Source organism: Perca flavescens, chromosome 1 (assembly GCF_004354835.1).
Source record: "Perca flavescens isolate YP-PL-M2 chromosome 1, PFLA_1.0, whole genome shotgun sequence".
NCBI classification, from domain to species: domain Eukaryota; kingdom Metazoa; phylum Chordata; class Actinopteri; order Perciformes; family Percidae; genus Perca; species Perca flavescens.
The window spans coordinates 33,259,158-33,275,740 of NC_041331.1; the positions used below are offsets into that span (position 1 = coordinate 33,259,158).

A 16,583-nucleotide genomic window follows, 5' to 3' on the forward strand; every position below is an offset into this window, starting at 1 on the left:
AAATGTAATGCCGTGTGTCCTTCACGCACCACTATCCTCTACACTAAAACATGAATTGATGATCTTTTCAGGTGAATACACAACAGTTACTCAGCCAAGTTTTTCCTCTTTTAACACATTTCACTGTCAAATTTCTTTCTCTTGCTGCTGGACAGATGGACATATGTCACTTTCACTTATCTCAACATTTCAGGGTGGTTGATGGAGAAAATGTGTAAAATGTATTTGATTACAAATTATGAAATTGTAGTCAAGTCACATTTGAAGTGTCTTTTGTGGGACAGTGACCAGGACCTCTGTTGACCTTTCTGTGTTATTATTATATTCTGCTTCTGGCTTTGCTATGGCATTATTTTAGCACTGGTTTGGAAAAGAGAGTAGTTAAAAAAATATATTAAGAGTGCCCACTCCCTCCATACAATGGACTGACACTCCCTGGTTGACTTCTCCTGTCCACTTGGCTCATGCAGGGAATTAAACATATTATAGCAGAATTTGTGAACATTGTGACACTTAACATATAAATTGTGCCAAAAGGGCTGCGATTGATTGTAACTTTAAGTAGATACTCTGAATTTGCCTGTGATGCCTTACTGTATGTTCTTTTTTTGGCCTGAATTTTATTTTCCATCCTGGTTATAAATCTCATTTTACATATTTAGGTTTAATTTCAATCTGACATTTGACATATAATTACCGCTGTCCAAAAAGCAATCAGCACAGATTATAAAACGGGTAGCTCAAATCAAGCAATCTGATTGGTTCAAAGCTGTGTTATAATAACTATGTACAATGGCTATGACGTCTAATTCCTTTGCACAATAACTATCACTCCGCTCTGAGAAAAAAAAAGTTAGACTAACAAACTGATGGGTGGTGAAGAGCTGGTTTAAAAACGGCAAAGTATCCCTTTAAGTGTACACTATATTTGGAATATTTTCACCGCTCTTTGGCTTTACTTTGCAGTCAGACAGCCTTTGTTTCTTACGGGAAACTGAAGCCATTATCAATGCTCTTCTTAATTCCACCAGACTCAATTGACAAAAACAGATTTTACCCCGCAGAAAATGGGAGTTGCTTTTCTACTGCTGTCTCGATCGGTTAGTTTGTTTGCGTTATTGTGTGCCTTTCTTTAGCGCAAAGCAATTTAAATAGCTTTTGCTTGCTTCTAGTTATGGTGAATGTGACCTGTGCTGCATTCCATAGCAACCACCACAGTATGTGCAGGCAGCCAGCCCAAAAGGGCCTATTTTACTGTGAACCTATTTAATAATAAAAAATCTATTTAAATTGGAATGTGACTTTAACTGTCATATTGCCATACTTGATGATCGTTTTATAAAAAGCAATAGCTGACGTGATCAATTGCTTAATTATATACAGTAGGTGTAATCTTCCAATGCTACCCAAGAGGGCATTCTTGACTTGGATTGTGTGTACTGCAGTGATTCAGCCTTTGGCATCATTACCTAATTGATAACCTGAGTAAAGAATATTATCTCTGTTATTATCGCTTTTACTAACCCAAGTGTAATAGCTGAAGAACCTATTGCTTATAAGAAATAAAACCTTTTTCCAGCAATCAAGAAAGCACAGCATGCTTTATTTTATGGAAATCGTCAGCATAGTTGGAATGAATAATTACGATTGCTTGGGTTAAAATACCTCCTGTATGCTATTGATTCTCTCTGATGTCTTCCATTCATAGTCCAGGCACTTTGTTAACACACAGACCTGGGTGAAATGACAAAAAAAAAAAAACGTTTCTTGGTTTCTCTTAAGTTAGGAGCCAGGTGGCTAAGGTTTGCTCATTTTAACAACGCAACAAGGGTCCAACACGGACACAACACAGACATTATAAGGCAGCTCAGTAAACTCAGTACACCACTGTTTTTGACCTGAGATGGCCTGATGTATGAAAGCCCATCCTCTCGTGACTAGATTTATTCAGTGGTCAAATAAAGTATTAATTCAATTCATTTCAATTCAATTTTATTTATAGTATCAAATCATAACAAGAGTTATCTCAGGACACTTTACAGATAGAGTAGGTCTAGACCACACTCTGTAATTTACAAAGACAATTCCAGTAATTCCAAGAGCAAGCATTTAGTGTGACAGTGGTGAGGAAAAACTCCTTTTAGGAAGAAACCTCGGGTGGTGAGAAAACCTTCCTTTTAGGGAGAAACCTCGGACAGACCCAGGCTCTTGGTGGGCTGTGTCTGACGGTGCCGGTTGGGGGTGTGATGAATTGCAAACTATATTTTGGCCTTGGTTCGTCCTTCAGCTGGAGAAAAGTGGTATGCTGAGAGACTGCTTAGTGTTTAATTTTCACAAAATATATGCTATGTTTTTATGCATTGTTTGTATAGTACGGTTACCAAATCTCAGCTTCCCTTGTGTTGACCTCTGCATGCATGCTGCAGCCCCAGCCTGTTCATTCCTCCTCACACATTCTGCTACATACAGGTTGACCTTTTCAGCCCTGCCTATGTCCCAGGTGGATTCTCACACCCCCCTGTTTCCCCCGAAATTGGATTGCCTTTTTCCCTATCAGCCTATAGGTAATGGCCAAGATGTTGAACTGGCACTGATATGCTGCTTCAGAGGGGGGGGAATTACTTTAAATTTAATGCAAGAGACTCCCCATTACAAAGTCTGCTTCATATACTTATATACTGTATATATACAGTACAGGCCAAAAGTTTGGACACACCTTCTTATTCAATGCGTTTCCTTTTTTTTCATGACTGTTTACATTGTAGATTCTCACTGAAGGCATCAAAACTATGAATGAACACATATGGAATTATGTACTTAACAAACAAGTGTGAAATAACTGAAAACATGTCTTATATTTTAGATTCTTCAAAGTAGCCACCCTTTGCTTTTTTATTAATAAGGGAAAAAATTCCTCTAATGAACCCTGACAAGGCAAACCTGTGAAGTGAAAACCATTTCAGGTGACTACCTCATGAAGCTAATTGAGAGAACACCAAGGGTTTGCAGAGTTATCACAAAAAGCAAAGGGTGGCTACTTTGAAGAATCTAAAATATAAGACATGTTTTCAGTTATTTCACACTTTTTTGTTAAGTACATAATTCCATATGTGTTCATTCATAGTTGTGATGCCTTCAGTGAGAATCTACAATGTACATAGTCATGAAAATAAAGAAAACGCATTGAATGAGAAGGTGTGTCCAAACTTTTTGGCCTGTACTGTGTGTATATATATATATATATATATATATATATATATATATATATATATATATATATATATATATATATATATATATATATATATATATATATATATATATATATATATATATATATATATATACTAGTTATATTAGGTTCAGAGCAAATTAGCAGAAATTGCAAGAAACAATCGAAAAAAGGACAGAAAGTCATACCATTCCTATCTTCTACAGCTTCATCATCGTTTCTGTTTTTCTTACTATTATTACATTGCTAATATCACTCTCTCCAGCCACCTGCAGAACACACATATGAGGAGAATGACATTTCCTTAGACGACCTCTCCAGGTGTACTCTGTAAAAATGCTTTGGAAACAGTTGGGTTTCCACTCAGAAAGGGGCCAGGGGCCAGTGCGCTGAATAAAGAAGAACTCTGTGTGTAGCTGGCGTGATTCACAGGAAACACTTCCCTGGATCAATGTGTTTGGCCTGGTCCTGCTACACGCTGGGTGTCTAGAAAGCTCAGACAAATGGCTGGAAAATGAGACATGCAGTGTTGAGAGACAGATTGTTTCCTCTCCACTGCTATGTTGGAGGGGGGGGCTGATTTATCTTCACCATCTCCATAGTCAATAGCATGTCCTCTTTTTTTCCCGCACACCAGTTTTGGTTGTACCAAGTCACCCGGTGTTTGATTGAATAGGGAGGCAGCAGCAAAGCTGCTGTGTATAAATCCAACCCTGACCCTGTTTAGCATGTACAATCGAGAAATTATAGAGCTAACAAATAAACATGATAAATCCTGCCCTGTTTGGTTTAATAGTCAGATAAGCCTCCGCTTTTGCTTACTCACGCAGACCAGCAAAAATCAGCTAAACTGCATCTCCTTTCAGATTTGATTTCATTTCATGCTCCGAGTGTCTTCTTAGTGCGGCTTTTCCATCAGCTTTTAAGCTGTATTCATTTTATTCACCTCCAGTTTTGTTCAGTGTTGCTTAGAGTAACAGTGGGGAAAGAAAAGTGATGACCATTTCCAGGAGACCATACTGACATAGATCTCTCCTCATGCCCTCCCTTCTCTTGGTTGTCCCTATCCTTTTGTCCTAATATGTTGTACAAAGTCTCATTTTCTCTCACTCTCTATTTTTTTTCTTTTCGTGTCCCTTCTTTCTTTGACCTCAGATCATCGTTTGGGAGATGGATAGAAAAGGCTTTCATTGGAGCTGCTCCATGTGCTGATTGCAGCACCTGAAATGGTGAAGATAATGGCCCAGTACGGGTCCAGCCCAGAGCAAGGGCATGAGGTGATAGTGTATAGTGTGACCAGATTCCTGGTATTATAGACATTACATTATCTTAGCACTTCATCTATGCTAAGAGAAAGCCCGTTGTGCCATTTCTCTCTCAGGCTCTCTCTCCTGTCCGACCGAGCAGCGGGCTGGCAGAGGGATTTTTGTATTCAGTTGGGAGACACTGGCCAGTGTTTCCTTTGCCACACTTAGTGGCTGGCTGACAGGGGGCCCCTTTGACATGACCCTAAGGACCTTGTGGGAGATAACAAGGCATCATGATAAAACACAGATGCAATTAGTGGCAGGATGAAAGCTGGAGTGCAGATACTGGCACATGCTAGTAGGATAAGTGCATGTTGATGGAACCGGCTTGAGAGCTTTGTGTCCTCTCCGTGTCTTCAACAGTACAGCCCTGCCACTCACTGTCTCTATTTTTTCCCCACAGAGGGCATATTTATTTTCTGACTGCAGACTACCTGTGTACAGTTTTTGTTGCTCTGAGCAGATAGGTAGCAGGTTGCGCTCTGAGAAGGACAGGGATACTGGGTAGCCACTAGTTGTGCCGGGCAAAGCCTCTCCAGAGGAAAAAATAATTCCCACTGGTATGAAAATGGGACAGACTTGGCTAGTTTAGAGCATTCTTCTCAGATGGCTCTCTGATTACATCTGTTCAGTTTGCAAAGTGGCTTTGGTGATTTCATGGTTTAGTCAGAGCTCCTAAGTGCACACTTCTGAGCAGTGTTGGGGAGTAACGGAATACATGTAACGGCGTTACGTATTCAGAATACAAATTATGAGTAACTGTATTCCGTTACAGTTACAATTTAAATAGTTGGTATTTAGAATACAGTTACATTGTTAAAATCAATGGATTACATGACAATACTTCTCCGTTTCACGAGTTTATTCACTCTTCACCCCCGATATGAAATAGAAAAAAATAGCTATTTGCGTGATCAGTCACAATGGAGTCGGAACCGGCACGACAGAGCCAGGGCAGCCATAAGTTTCTATCTTGGAAATTCAAACAGCATTTCACATTAAAGAACGAACAGGGAGAATGAAATACAGCTAACTGTGCCGTGCAGCCTCTGCTTGCCAGCAACCAACCTCCTTTCAGCTCCAAATTACTCCACTTCCAACCTGAAGAAGCATCTTAAAGTAAGTTATTTTTTTAATTAGCCAAGGGTAGTCGTCTGCTGTAGTTTTACTGGTCACCTTGCTATTTTAACATTGATGTGCGACTTTACATTCTCCTAGGTGCTGATTTACTAGCTCCAGAGCCGTTTAAAGACTATAGCCCCGTTTGACATGCTAACTAACGTTAGCTAAAATTAGCTTGTGGTAGCTTAGACCGTGGTTAGATTTTTGTAGTATGCAGTTCGGGACTACCAATGCAATAATCTATCTGCTTGTTCAGGTACACATTCAGCTAGTTGGAATAAAAAGAAGACACCATCATATACATGTTTAGTAAGCTGGATGTGATAGCCGCATTCCTACACTTATAAAACCCAATTCAATGTGGAAGTAATCTTGAAGTAATCCAAGTATTCAGAATACGTTACTCAGATCGAGTAATTTAACGGAATACGTTACAAATTACATTTGTGGGCACGTATTCTGTAACGAAATACGTTTTGAAAGTATCCTTCCCAACACTGCTTCTGAGCTATTCAAACATCAGAACAAGTTTAGGCTAGACTTATTTCAATGAATGGATCTGGGGCATATTCTTGAGTGTCTGGGACTGACGCTGTGACATTTAGAAAGTTTCCCTAAGATGGTTTGCCTGGTTCAGGACCTCTGAATCGCTGCCCACATCTTTGCATCTTATTACACTACCAACTGGTTTACATTCCCTTTAAACCATTAGAAACATCATGAAAGGGATGACCTGGGCTTTTGTAAATAAACCCTGTGATCCAATGAGAAGCCATAGCAAGTCTGTATATTTTAGATCATTTTAAATCCAAAACCTGTACAGTGATCATACTGTACACAGTATGGCATCATATTATGAGCATTATAATGCACCAGACACTAAATGACTCACAGAGAGAGGGAGGTGAGGATGTTTTTTTTTTCATTAAAAAGTACTTTTTTGACCATGTAAATGTAACCAGAGTTTGACCTATAGATATACTCAGTGTCTGTATATGTCTTTGCTGATGTAAAACCAAATAGGCTAACTTAGATTCAGTGGTTGTCAAGTGTTACTCAGTGATTTAAAAAGACCTGTGGATCAGTGTCTGAGTAAACTATATCCACAATGTTCCACTTCCGGGATTGCTCCGTTGCCGATGGAAATTCTGCCGGATTTCAGTCATTTAGGCCAGATATCCGCTACCTTGGGCTTCCTTAGTGTTGGCATTTTAATCGCCAGTCGATTTATGAGGACTATGGTTAACCTTTTCTCAGATCTCTGCAGGGTAAATCCAGACAGCTAGCTAGACTATCTGTCCAATCTGAGTTTTCTGTTGCACGACTAGACATACACACGTTCCACCAAAACAAGTTCCTTCCCGATTGTGATTGTTTTGAAGAAACGCCAATAAACCAGAGCACGTTTTTCTCCCAATCCCGGAATGCTGTGTGGACTCGCCAGACCCTCCTCCGCAGCGCTGTGGAGGTAGGTCTGGCAATGCGAGACTAGTGTCCGAGTGTTGGCAGGCTCCACTCTTGTGTTTTCAGTTGTGGTAGTTGTGCACCTCCTTCTTTCACTTTTGTCAGTGCTTACCTTTAAGGGGTCAGACCGCTATCTATTAGATAAAGTTCTACTGCAGCGGATGTGACATTGTCTTTAACATTGTCTTTTTCTGGGCTTTGTTGAATAACAGTTCGAGACAGAGCTTTAGAGGTGAATGAAAAATCATACGCTGTACCCCTACCTTAATGGCCGACCATAAAACTACTAGTAATCCTATTTCTGGATCTCTTTTAGCAGTGTTAGGTAAGGTCTACTTCTTTCAGTTGATTTTACCTCTCCCCTCTGTAGGTATTTGGTAAATCCCACTGTTTTCTTGTAGCCTATAAGGTTGGGGAGATTTGCCTCTTCCTCTGATGAAATCTTCTTAGCCCAGGTTTGATAAAACAGCGTGCCTCACCTAAATATAGCCACCTGCGACTGCACAGCCCCAGTGTCAGTAATGTGCTTGCAGTGTGCCTGCTGGCTGTGCTTGGCAAAGACAGGGCTGTTATGACAGTTCATTGGAGCGGGTGACAACAAAAATAGGATTAACCCTTTAAACTAATTCATTTTTTTTTGTTCTCCTAGACACTTACATTTTTCTGTTTGCCAACTGGCTTGTTTGAACCAATAGGCTGCTCTTTAATGGGCAATACACAGGCATTTCTTTGTTGTTACAGATGTTCTCCTGTTAAGTGTGACAGGCTTTCATAGCCACCTCTTCCTAAGTGAAGCTTGTGTAAAATTAAATGATTTCTTTTCTTTCTCATATAGCCTTTCATGCTTAATTTTCCTTCAATCCTCATTTATGTCTTCAGAAATGGCAATGGATTAAATGAGGCTGTTGCGGCATCAGTTATCTTTTAAGTTTAACTGCAACTTAGAACAGGTTGAGGTTAGTGTAAATTGGTGCTAAGACAGCTATCTGCAGCTAAAATTCAGCTACTTTGGCAGTCAGCTCCAAACAGTAAAGTGAAGAGTAAGGTAATAAAATAAAGTAGTAAGTTCCCCTCACTCTGGCTTTAAAAATAATGGACACATTTTAAATTAAATGATAGAACATTACATTAGACAGTCCCACCAGGATTTCGCGGCCTTTTTTTGAGATTGTTGCGGTCCAAAATGCCTGATTTCGCGGGAGCTTTTGTAAAAAATTGCGATACAAGTTGCGATGTATTTTGTATGTTTGTTGCAATGAAGTTGCGGGAGACAGTGAAAGTTGCAAAAAAAGTTGCGATATTTTTTTTTTGTATAGTTCTTTAAAAATTTAAAGGAAACATGTTTTGGGGAGAATAAAACTATCCTGGGCTGAGTTTTCCTAGTAACTTTACCAAAAAGGCTCAGGATGCTGCAAATGTATGGAGCTAAATCGGGGCCAAATGTTTTGTTCATTCGAAAAAAATATATATAGTTGAAAAAATAAAGCTTGAAATTGAAAATTTAAGTTTTGGTCAAAACTTGGAAAAAATAAAACCATGTATTTGAACTAAAAATAAGTGTACCAATTTTTCTTTCAGTTTGAATAAAATATAGATTCAATTCTGGAATTATTTTGAATAAATTATAAATTTTCATTTTTCACTTTTATATTTGTTTTCAGTTCCACATTTCATGTTTTCAGATTCAAAAGTTATTTTTTTTACGGCTTCAAATCTTTTTTTTACGGCTTCAAATCTTTTTTTTTTTCGGTTTCAGATCTGTTTTCACTTTCAGATATTTTTTTTTCGGGTTTGAGACTTTTGGCCCTGATTTGGCGTGGGGGCGTGGCTTCAACTCAGAGGGGCGTGGTATTATGAGTGACAGCCTATCAAAGAAGGCAGAAGACTCCTCTTTCATGTTGACTTCAGGAAATGGTGTTACTGTGAGAACTATGACTGAATGCTTTCTATCCACTATATACATGTGATTTTTACTTAAACTGATGCCAGTGACAAAGTTCCATTTAAAAAAAAAATGTTTTGGACAACAAATGGTACCAATTACATTATAAGAGCAATAAACTGTGCCAGATTGTGCAGTTCAGCAGGAACAATGACTTCTCCCACTTCCATGTATGACTTATAGCACCACAGTATTCACTGGCACCAGCCCACAGGTAGGACATGTGAAAGATATTAGCATTTTGAATAGATACTTTGCGACGTTATCCCTCAGTGGCATTTTTTTTTTGTGATTAACACATAAAAGGAAAATAGGTGGACAGCTGGACAAAGCTGGCAATCAAGCATCGCTAGCACTAAAGTTAGCATTAACTAACGTTAGCTTCACACTAGCTGGTGTTTTTACACTAATTTCAGTGTCCAGCTCAAGTTTTTTTTTACTTTAACGTGTATTGGTCTTTGTTAACCTCGGTTTGTCAGAATGACCATAACTTGACACTGGCTGCAGTGAAGAAGGTCGCCTTTTATAGAGTAGACAAATATGACTTTACATTAATGCTCTGGCCTGATAAATTACGTTTTACACTATAACGTTACATGTAACAGCATGACAGTTATGCCTTACAAAATATGCCAAGTGGGCAAACTTTGAAGGCTTCTACCACAGCCTAACTTAAGTATCAGAATACACTAACTTGTCTTTTTGTATTTGTATGTCTTACTGTCTGTTTTCTGGACGGTGTGTGTCCGTAATAAAAGCTTTGATTGATTGATTGATTAACAAAGCGGACCAGGACAAGTTATGTTGTTTAAACTAACCATGAAAAGGTAACACTAGCAATGTTAGTTATCTATAATGTTTTACATTTATAAGGCTGTACGGCTGCAGGCAGCCACTGTCGAAAGTTATGGTCATTCTGACAAACAGAGGTTAACAAAGACCACTACACGTTAAAGTCAAAAAACTTGAGCTGGACACTAAAATTGGTGTAAAAACACCAGCTAGTGTGAAGCTAACGTTAGTTAATGCTAACTTTTGTGCTAGCGATGCTTCATTTCCAGCTGTCCACCTATTTTCCCTTTATGTGTTAATGACAAAAAAAAATGCCACTGCGGGATAATGTCCCAAAGTATCTATTCAAAAGACTAATATCTTTCACATGTCTTACCTGTGGCTGCGCCAGCAGGTTGCCTTGGCGGAGCGGACGCTATGCTGACTGCCGAGTGAATACTGTGGTGCTACATTCAATGTCATACATGGAAGTGGGAGAAGTCATTGTTCCTGCCGAACTGCACAATCAGTTTATTGCTCTTATAGTGTAATTGGTACCATGTGTTGTCCAATACAATTTTTAAATGGAACTTTGTCACTTGCATCAGTTTATTAAGTAAACATCACATGTATATAGTGGATAGAAAGCATTCAGTCATAGTTCTCACAGTAACACCATTTCCTGAAGTCAACATGACAGAGGAGTCTTCTGCCTTCGTTGTTAGGCTGTCACTCATAATACCACGCCCCTCTGAGTTGAAGCCACGCCCCCCACGCAAAATCAGGGCCAAAAGTCTGAAACAAAAAAAAAATTATCTGAAAGTGAAAAACAGATCTGAAAACAAAAAAAAAAAGATTTGAAACCGAAAAAAAAAGATTTGAAGGCGTAAAAAATAAGTTTTGAATCTGAAAACATGAAATGTGGAACTGAAAACAAATATTAAAGTGAAAAATGAAAATTTATAATTTATTCAAAATAATTCCAGAATTTAATCTATATTTTATTCAAACTGAAAGAAAAATTGGTACACTTATTTTAAGTTTGAATACATGGTTTTATTTTTTCCAAGTTTTGACCAAAACTTAAATTTTCAATTTCAAGCTTTATTTTTTCAACTATATATATTTTTTTCAAATGAACAAAACATTTGGCCCTGATTTAGCTCCATACAAATGTTGGTATAATATGAAAATGGCTGGTGGATTTAAGACAAAAAAATAATAATTTATTGAATTAATCAAATTTGAAAATATCTATCAGTGGCTTGTTGTTCTTTACATTGTTAGTTCATTTCCTAACCTGGCCTGGGACTCGCATTCATACAGTTTGATAAAGTACTGACTTTGACTTATCATTGCACTTACAATAACGAGCGTAGCTGTCCTCAATTTAGGTCATTGTGTCGTCTCATCTCCTTTTTCTCCGGCATCCACCGTGTGTGTTGTTTGTGTGTCTGTGTGTGTGTTTGTGCAACCCGGTCTCACGCCAGGTCGTGTAATAGTCACGTTATTTTGATTCATAAATTTGTGTACAGGTTACGATTTTGACATTTTTTTTGTGTATATGCAACGACTTATTTTGACGTTTTTTTCGTGTATATGCAACGACTTTTGAACGTGTACAGGGCTGGTTTGTGTGTGTGCAAGCGCAGTCGCGGAGGGAACGGAGCAGTAGCCCCAGCCGCTGCAGAGAGCCGACAGCCAGGATTGAAACGGTAGTGACTTTTAAATCGTTAAAGTCTAAATCGTTGCACGTCTTGCAAAACAGTTTACCCCCGCTTTCGTAAAGAACATCTGGATACTGTTTTTCACGGTCCTTTGCTGTTATTTTTGTAGGTAAATGTGAGACGTTGGCAGCACACATGCCTGCTGCGCATGCGGCTGCATCTTCTGAACAAAACAAGGAGGTGAGTTTTCTGACGCTTTGCTGGCGACGATGATTGGTCAAAGTTGCAGAAAAGTTGCGGTGATTGGTCAAAATTGCGAGTCGCACCAAAGTCGCAGTGATTGGTTGAATTGGCGCGATCGCGACATCGCGAAATTCTGGAGGGACTGATTAGAGTACAATATTAAAATAGACCTAATCAGTAGACACCTTAAACCACTGTTGAACAATGTGTGCATCAGATTTGACATCAGCAACATCTGATGGATCTCAGCGTAAATTCTTTCAGGAAGACTTCAAATAACTTCAATCAACGCTCTCTTTTCCTAAATCAAATCAGCTGTTGGCGTTCACCTTTCAGTTAAACCATGAATTTCAAGAGAGAATCACAGCATTACAACCCTGCTTTAAATCTGTTTCTCTCCCTGCGCTGTCAGCTGTCATTTCAGGCAAAGCGTGCAACCCTCCTCCTCCCCTTCCACCTCCAGTCATCGCCACCCGCGGCACCCTGGGTCTTCCTCCGGCAGACCGCTACTTCGACTCCTTCGGTCTGGTCTTCGGGCTCCTTCACCACCACCAGTGTCTAGACTCCATCGGGGGGGATATGTCCTGTTTTTCTACCCCTTTAACAAAATATTGGAGTAAACGATTGAGTCTAATCTCCAAAGACTCTGTACATTTCATTATGCATATGTAAAATAAACCTTTGCATATCTGCAACCAAGTCTCTCCTGATTGAAATGGCAGTTAGGTGGTTTCTCCAATGAAGGCCAGTAAGCAGTTATACCGTAAACCAGCTTCTGCAGATAAAGAAAACTGTTTTAAGGGACACCAGGTTTTGTTTCAGTCAAATTGGATTTAGACAAGACTAGCCCCACAAGAAGAAATAGCAACTAATTCCATTTGGTAAATTTCAGCAAACATCACTGAGAAGTGACTTCATACGGTCATGCAAAATGCAACATTGTTTTACCGTCATAAAATAACTTTTACGTAGGAGGTCTGAGTGGATGGTGAGGTGTATAAATCCTGTGACTTTGACACCGGACACCATGACTCACGTACTGTCTTTTACAAATGTCTTTTAACTATGAAAGTATTATCTCTCTAAACTTACCCAAATTACACTCACACTGAATTAGCCTATTTAGAAGGGAAACTGCTTTGTCATGCAAAAACAGACACATTTCAATCATTTAATCAGCCTAATTCACATTTACAGTGCACACACAGTGTTGGCTGGTGCCCTCGTGGAAGTGCAGTTTGGGAGCACCCACTGTTCTTCTGCTGTTCCCATTCAGTCAGTGTGGTACAGAATAAAGTGAGGCCTTGTTATATGCTGTCTGTCACTTGTACCTGACATGACAGATGATCTGCTTGCATGCTATGCCATCATTCTCCCAGCATGGCAGCGAACTGATAGACATATCTTCAAGAACTGTTAAAAAGGCACACTAATGCACAACTAAAATCATATACCCCCTCTATCTCCCCTGTATATGCGGGACTATATATACCCTATTATTGTATCCCCTGTGCCCATCAATTGAAATATAGGCTACTAAAGTGTGTGTCTCGGACTGTTTGTGGTGGCTCTCACAGTCCCTTTCCGGTAGCCTGGCTGGCAGGGTGATGACAATGAGAGAGGCTTATCGTGTAGTCAGATGCACTCTGAGGGTGACAACATGTTCTTGCTGTCCCTGGTCACCCCACCGGAGAGCAGAGTAGGCTGTGGCTCTGTCCCTACAGACAGCAAAATGTCAGGGCTCCCTTCATCAGTACATTGCACTCTCAGCATCACAACAAGTTAGGTGTGAGCTATTCTTCTGCCTCATTTTCTCCCAATGTTCCCATTGTTTCTCTGCTTTTCTGGACCTTGTTTCCATAGTTTTTTTGGTCTACTTCCTTGTCGTGCAGACAGCTCTGATTTTCCCAGTGATCATATAATTGTATGAACACACACACACAAGCTCTGGTCAAAGATTGTATTTATATATTTTTATTACAACAAGTTTTTATCTGATATATTTAGTTTTCTGCAAAGCACTTTGTCACGTGTATATTGTGTGCTTTGTCTTTACTACCAAATGAAAGCGAAACGATGGATTCCTGTAGAAAAACATTTCATAAAAAGTCAACAGAAATTTCCATTTCGTTCTCTAATTATTTTCATACAGAAATTAAGACGTTAATTGCTCTATTAGCTTTACTAAATTTAAATTGCACTTTTCACTTTACATTTACGTGGGGTTTAACATATTGCCAGTTTTGCATTTTTTTCTGTAGGCTACTTATCTAATAAAATTAATATAAAGTTTTAAATTAGATGTTTCTCTCTCCCCTAACACCTGGAATATCACCATGCTGCATTTATACCACCAAACAGCGGGAGTCAGTGATATGGGATTGTTTAATGCCTTTGAAATGTCCGCCTAACATGCCACACTCGCCCAACTGTATTTATAGAACAATGTTCTTCTATGTCAGGGTCCCAGTGAATAATAAAACACAGTAAATGGATCCCTGCTATGTTTAGGTGGCCTGACCTCCATTAGGAGGCAACCACAAGAGTGAAAAGGAGAAATCATGAGCATTCACATGCATGTACACACACACACACACACACACACACACACACGAACACACACACACACATGCATGTAAAACCATAGTCTATACGTACACATGAAAACACTAACACAGCTCTTTAAACATTGATAGATAGATGGTATCACAGAACGGTACCATGCTGTGATTTGTGATTTGGAATATGATGCATTTATTCTTATATTGAGAAAGATACATTTTTACATGAGCATTCAAGATGCTGCTGTTGGCCTAATCTTACCAATCCCCACACTCCTATAACACGTGAGTCTTACACAAACAGTTGGCAGCAGTAGCTGTGTTCTGCCAGAGTGGCGTCCAGAGGTCTTAAACAGCTTTCTGTCTTGTTATTCTTTCTGCAAACATGTTGAGAAGCTCTCCTCTGGCACAACTTTTTCCATTTCTTTTACTGTTCCTTCACTCTTTCATTCATGCCGCATCCTAACTGAAGCCAGATATATTTGTCAGGCCCCACCACTATGGCTTGTCTTATTCTTTTCTGGAGCTGAAAGATACCCAGTTGTTGAACTCATAGTGCATTTACACAGCCAGTCTCGTGGCGTGGCTCACGAGATGGCACAGTTGGTTTGTCTGCATCGTCAGATCAAAGCCCATTTGACCACATACTATCTTCAATTCTATGGTATACTTCTGAAAATGGTTGCTGTTTGTTATAGATTTTGTAACAAAGAAGCTGCAGACATGCAAAAACACGGACATTGTCCATGCGAAAAGAAGTATTATGTGTGGTTGAGTCATCACAGTTATACAAATAGCAAAACAAAACAAAGGCAAGGATTTGAAAAATGGATTATCTTAATTTATCGCTGATAGACCCTGTCAAGTGCTGCGAACACACTTATACCCTATTAGTAAATTGTGTAGCTTGGGGGATACAACAAATGCACAGGCTATCTAGCATTTATATTATTAAGGAACATGGCAATATGAAGAACAAATGTCATTACCTGTTTGCGTTTCTTCTTTTGAAGTTTTTCTTGTCCTCTTGGGCTTTCAGTCTTAACATGAGCAAACACAGTGGTGGCAAGGTCTGTCTAAATATAACTCCACTTGACAACATGCTGAAACAGTAGATACCCTTTTACTTTGAAGAATTCCAATTACTGTCACTGTTTCCTCTTTGTGTGTGTGTGTGTGTGTGTGTGTGTGTGTGTGTGTGTGTGTGTGTGTGTGTGTGTGTGTGTGTGTGTGTGTGTGTGTGTGCAATAGACTTGAAACTGAGATGTGTGTCTAATGTATACTTATGTATGCATGTGTAAGTGTGTGATGCTATGGTAAACTGTAACCCAAGCATATTACGACTCAAGTGTCTGCTACATGCTTTTGCCGTATTTTACAGTTATTATTAATTTAACGTGATGTAAAATCTGTCCACAGATGTACATGTTAAATGCAATGAGACCTCCTGTATCCAAATGCGACAAACAGTAACATGGAGATTACAGTGCTTTCCATCATTGATGTCATTTGTTTTGGCTCCAAAATGCATCAGTAATGGTGTGTAGTCATGCTCACAGAAAGATAATAAAATATTGTTAGCAAAAACACTCTCAAATTATTAGCTGTGCTGTGTAGCACAGTTATGAATCAACTTGCCTGGCCTTCTTTTATATCAAAGTGGGACATCAGTGATTGTAGTAGCATCAATGGAAATATCAAGGTACAGCGTAAGGCTAAAACTATGTGAAGTTATTGCGCTTCATCACAAGCATTACAAACAAACAAAAAAACACAAGACTCATGAAAATCTCACAAGGAAAGAAATGGAAGACATGTGGTATATGATAGGTTATCTGTATCTTTATGTTTTTGCTCTGTGAGGCAGACAGTGTACCTGTACCGATAACTACATTTTTACTCAACTCGACATGACATGGGCCAGAGGACTTTTTGGATCAGGCTGTGTCATCCTGTCGAGCAGCAGTTCATTGTTATTTACTTCAACACAATGTGAATCAACCATGAAATCAATAGACATCAGCTGCAACAAGGAGGAAAGAGCAGTAATTACTTGCTGTAGACTTGCAAGCTTGCAGTAAAAATGAATATCCTACCCTGGTTATGTATGTGGCATCCTTTTTCCCCTTGTTTGTTATGGCCCTGATCTTGAAATTGGTTTTGTGCAAAGACAGACCTTTGTGTCACAGTAAAAGGTGAATGGGTAAATCACCCAAGCTCACTGGGCCAGCGTCCCATGCAGAACCCCCTCTTGGTCCAATCTATGGAGTATCC

At 39.2% G+C, this 16,583-nt stretch overlaps 1 protein-coding gene and 1 long non-coding RNA gene across 2 annotated transcripts in view; both read left to right on the forward strand.

Moving 5' to 3' along the window:
* Positions 1 to 16,583, forward strand: part of hcn4 (hyperpolarization activated cyclic nucleotide-gated potassium channel 4) — a 79,936-nt gene that overhangs the window by 6,681 nt on the left and 56,672 nt on the right. The gene's annotated exons all lie outside the window — the stretch shown is intronic.
* On the forward strand, positions 11,426 to 12,356 carry LOC114557283 (uncharacterized). The gene is made up of 3 exons (XR_003692781.1): positions 11,426 to 11,553; positions 11,675 to 11,745; positions 12,161 to 12,356. It is a non-coding gene; the product is annotated as an uncharacterized LOC114557283 (long non-coding RNA).